This window comes from Cupressus sempervirens, chromosome 7 (genome assembly GCF_028749045.1).
Source record: "Cupressus sempervirens isolate cs-2001-9-10 chromosome 7, ASM2874904v1, whole genome shotgun sequence".
NCBI classification, from domain to species: Eukaryota; Viridiplantae; Streptophyta; class Pinopsida; order Cupressales; family Cupressaceae; genus Cupressus; species Cupressus sempervirens.
This window is the reverse complement of record NC_143124.1, coordinates 402,030,359-402,035,765: the sequence shown is the minus strand read 5'-3', so window position 1 is coordinate 402,035,765 and position 5,407 is coordinate 402,030,359. Positions and strand designations below refer to the sequence as shown.

The following is a 5,407-nucleotide window of genomic DNA, read 5'->3' as shown; positions in this document are numbered from 1 at the left end:
TAAAAGAATACAAATCAATTATGAAAATTTTACTTGGGAATGTTAAACCATTTAGCTACCATCTCCATTTCTTGTAGGGCCCATTTGCCGTTGCACCAAAAGCCATGACTGTTAGTGAACATGGAACACCACATAATTAACCACCTGTGGGCAGGGGAGCACGTCGCATCACCCAAAAATCTCCCCCTCGACGTGCATACCAGGTGCTTACACGGGTGGGGAAGGCACCGGGGAGATTTGAACCCATGACCAGGCCAAAACCAGGCTCTGATACCAATTGTAGGGCCCATTTGTCGTTACACCAAAAGCCATGATTGTTAGTGAACATGGAACACCACATAATTAACCACCTGTGGACAGGGGAGCGCGTCGCATCACCCAACATTTCTTTTCATACATGAATCGCAAAAAGCAACCTATAACATTATGAGTTTGCAAGCACAAAAATATTCAAATTAGAAATATACCAAGGAAAAGAATCTCTCTTTAAACTATAGGAAATCAATGGATTATGAATGTGGTATTACAAAAATTAAGAAGTCTTTGCTTAGGACACTGTAGGTCATCCACAAAGCATTGGTGTTGAAGTCAAAGAATGATAAGTGGAATGGCATGAACTGCACACTTTTTGTTCTAATCACCACCTTCTACAATATATTAAAACAATATATGTTGAGGTTTAAACATCAAAATAAAAATATATATAATTGAGGCTTAAACACATCTAGTATGCAAAACAAGTAGAGAAAGGTAAAATAGTTAGTTTACATGTTGTAGTGAGAAGTGGAGAACCATAGAGTGTAGTGGTTGTAATGATCCCCATAGTACCCACTAAGAACTTTTGAGTCTTATGCTCATGAAGACTAGAATTAGACATCATTTCCATTATTGTGAGCATCACTACAATAGCTACAACCATCCTCCCTACTTTAAGCTAAAAGTGGCACAAAATAAATTTTGGCATATGAGAAATACATAGAATTCAACTAATTGAAGGGAAAATAGTACATACCTCAGCCTTGGGGGTAGCAAAAGGCTAAGTATGTGCAAATGACAAAGAATTTGGGAATAATGCTAGCACTTTTGACAATCCAAACCATAATGTTTTCCCACCTTTTACTTACAATAAGCATTCCATACCAAGTATAAGTAAAAAAATTGAAGAGAGAAATCACATATGGGGTGCATGAGTATTGCCACACTGATTTCTCTCTTATCACCTTCACAAATGTAAACCTACCAAAAATATTAACCATCACCTTATGTTTCAAGAAAATTACACTATGAAAGCTCATCAAGGCTCAAATTCAATTCAAACCTAGATTTGATAGAGCCAATTTTGGCAAGCATTTAGACACCCATTTATTCCCAATATTGTATTTCCAAAAACCTAGACAAGGTTGATGATGAGGAATTTTCTAGCACTAATGCCAATAGGCCCAAAAATGTGACATAGTACATGGACTACCCGATTGACATAGAAGTGGATGTTTTTCTATTATGATGAAGTGTGGTCATCAATTAAGGAAACATCCTCTGCTATGTCATGATAAAAAATGTGGTACATAGCATGGCCAAGCCTCTATTTTTTGCAAGGTTTCTAGAGCCTGCACACAATCTAATAGATGGAATTAGGGGATCCCTAATCATGAATTTTTATGAACGAAAGATAAGAACAATATTTGGGTGGAGTAGTAGTTTCATACCTCTAATTATGTGTGCATTCCTTATTCTATAGCTAAACACATGAATTGAAGTGATATAAAAATTAGCAACTCTTCTTTCCTTATGTATACAAACAAACAAATGAGGTTGGAATGATTTTATGTCATGTTTCTCCTTTTTTTCTTTATCATTTTGAATTTAGGGTGACAAATAATATGCATCAATGTGAATATGGACAGCATGAACACATAGAGACTGCTAGACGAGAGAAAGATCTTTGTAGCCTACCTGGCAAGAGCAAATCATAGGGTAAATCATTTTTTAAGCATAATACAATATTGCCATATCATAACAATTTGACACATTATACTTTTTGAGGTTTCTGACACTACAGTAGTGAGAAAATCAAATTTCCATGAAAATACCTCTCTCATGTACACAAACCATCACCAAAAACAAAGCCACAAAATAAGACATAATGAATCCTGATTTTCTTTTTTTCATTATGAACCCGATTCAATTGAAATTTCAACCAAATTTGGAAACCCTAATTTGGTCAAAATTTTGATCAACTCGGGTATAAAATAAAAATAAAAATGTATTCAGCAAGCCCATTAAAGGCTTGGTCAAAATACTTGGTCAAAAATTAACCTATAATGTACTAGTGTTGGGTATTTGAAGGGTGATTTTCATGTTTTTATATACTCATTATATGGATGTAAGGTGTCTTAAGGGTGTGCCCCCTTTTAAGACATGAGACCTTATGTGTGTGGGCTCATGGCTAGCTAGAGCTGACACAAGGATAATTGTCACTAACAACTAAGTGATGATGTGGCAATCTGGCAAACTGTAGAAGACAATGACATGGCATACTTTAGAGGTAATTCATAAATTTTTGAATGCAAAAGTTTGGAATTATGAAATTACGAAGAATCATATGGTCAAGAGATTTCCACAATGAAGTTATGAGGATATAATCACTCATAAGATTGAGAGGCTTAAACTATATGGTTACAAAGCTATGGACAAGCATGAGTTCAAGAGGTCCAATAAAATAGAGTTGTGAACTTAAAAATTCTATATGATTGATAGGTCAAATATTTAAATTTTCAAATTTATGCTCAAGGTGTGCGAGTCCTACTAGAGTGAGTTGGCAATGAGCTAGCCAATTCAACTAGTGAGGATTTGACATATGGCACCTAGGGATTGGAGGAATAAGGTAAAATATAAAATTCTAAGATATTAAAATAAAATATTTCCCAAACTGAGTGGTCACCTTGAGAGGTTAAAATTTTCAAATAAAATTGATTATATTGTACAGTTCAAACTATATGAAATTTTAAATTTTTCAACTTTTAATATAGTATGTTCATGGCCGAGGGCTTGAAATTTTCAAACACACTTATCAAGTATCATATATCAATGGAAATGGGAGAAGATAAACTTTCTAATTTTATAGTTAGAATGTGTACAGGTTTAACCAGGAAGAAGTTATAAGAAAATTTGTGAAAACAAGGAGATTCTCAAGAGAACAAGTGTTTTTCATGATGGAGTTTTAGACTAAGTTGAAAAGAAAATAGAGAAGTTTTTTGGCTACAGATTTGGAGAAAATGTTCCTAAGGGTATTATTTTTCGTCTAAAGTCATTTAGAATTTGTTTTGGCATGAGTTTTAGTGAAATTTGTGTCTACTTGCAAATCAGTTATATGAATCCATCATTTTGAAGATATTTCTAAAAATATTTTTCAAAAAGAATGAGGAGATCTAATTTTTAGTTGAAGGAAGAGAGAAGAGAGAGGTTTTACATCATATGGAAGTTCTTCAAGTGGAAAAATGGAAACATCATAATAGATCTAGGATTTCTTTCATTCTATATAGTATCTTATTTTCTCTTTGGTTAGGGTTGATGGTTGGTTGTTTTCCAAACTATTGAGTAGAGCTCTAGTTGTCATCCCACCATTTATGCCCAAAATTTCTCTTATGTATGAGCAATAATAATGAAGCTACAAAGATAGTTCTAGTCTATTCAGTTTTTTCATGAGTTATCTTCATGCATCCTTTATGTGTTTGTTTCAAGGAAATCAATAAAATGCAACAATCATTTTATCTTTAGTTTGATTCTTGTCTACTATTTATGTTGTTTTTAATCTTCTATGGTTTGTGAACAAAGAGCACAAATCTAGTTGCAATCTTTTTTATGTTGTATGTTTTGGTATATTTTGCTTGTAATTCAAGGAGTCATATAAATGCTTGATTCATCATCATAGGGTTGCATATTTCATGAAGGGGTTGGTTGCATATGAGATTTACTCTTGATGTAGATGTTTGATTCACAAAATGATAGGATTGATCTAGAGTCTTGATATATGAGATATATCAAGTGCTGATATCCAAGGATGTATGTTTTTGGTTTGTAGATTTGCCTGATAGATAAGGCATTGATAAGCTACAAGATCTATATGTTTTGTCACTCATATCTTGGCTACACTTAAATCAATATATTAATCAAAGTTTTTTACCTTTTATGTTGAAGAGCTGAAAGGATTTTCCCTTACTTAGCTTGTCAAGTTCATAAGTCATGTTATTGGCTATTTCATGTCTATGTTATTTTCATAAGCATAGAAGATATAGGGGTTTTCCTCTGATAAACATAGATTTAGATTTATGGTTTTAGCAACTGGTCACATAACAGAATCTATAGGTTTACCCACATAGGTCTTGTAGAGCATGAAGAAGAAGGAGCATAGACTTATAGTTGGACCCAATTGTTTAAATAGGTATTTGGACATGGGAATTAGCTACACCTAAATATATTTTTTCCCATCATTGAGTTTTTCAAAAACTATTAATTCAAGAGCCAACATGCCCTACCCGCCCCCCACTCACCCAAGTCCCCCCAACATCTAAATTCATCACTAACGTCTCAAATTCATCCATTCCATTAATAAATTCCTTGTTAACATCATACCATTGATTTGATAAACTTGTGAATGCCAATTTGGATCGAGAATGCGCATGCAGTTGCATTCTATATGCATGGACAATAGGCAAAGTTGAAAAACCCACCATGTTTACATTTATTCAATAGGTCTATGCAAAACTCTAACAAAAATACAAACCTATTGGGTTTTTTCACCTCCACCTGATGTTATATGCATATGAATTGAGATTGCATATTGAACTATGGCATCCTTATGCATTGCCTAAAACCATGAGATTGACATAGTTTGTTGACATGCAATCATAGGTTAATGTTGAGCTCGAATTGATTTTGAGAATAGTTCAATATTCTCTACTAATCATGGCCAACCACATAAAGGTGGAAGCTCATTTGGCCCCAACCCTCCCACCCAACATCTAAATTCCCCATCAACATCTGAAATCCTTTAGAACAGATGAATCTTTAAAGTACCTAGAATGTCCTCATCGCCTCCTACTACTCTCAAGGGAAGTCCATCTTCATTTATCACAAGAAATTCATCACAATTCTTTAATGATTCTCATACATCTAACATAGGTATATCCAAGAATGTTCTCATCACCTCCTACATAAAATGAATCCAATATTACAAAATGCCCCCTAAGAAATAATACTTCAAGTGAAATAAACACATGAAAAATGAGAGAGAAAAAGAGGAATCTACTTATAAATAGGTTTTTCCATCACATTTGTGGCCATGCTACGTGTTGAGTGAGTTTTATTGTTTTTCTATTGTGCCAAGATCTCTCTGTTTATATACATA

At 33.8% G+C, this 5,407-nt stretch overlaps 1 pseudogene; it reads right to left on the bottom strand.

Moving 5' to 3' along the window:
* Positions 1-509: 509 nt before the first annotated feature.
* On the bottom strand, positions 510-1,256 carry LOC149547221 (bidirectional sugar transporter SWEET3 pseudogene; annotated as a pseudogene).
* Between the last annotated feature and the right edge of the window lie 4,151 nt (positions 1,257-5,407).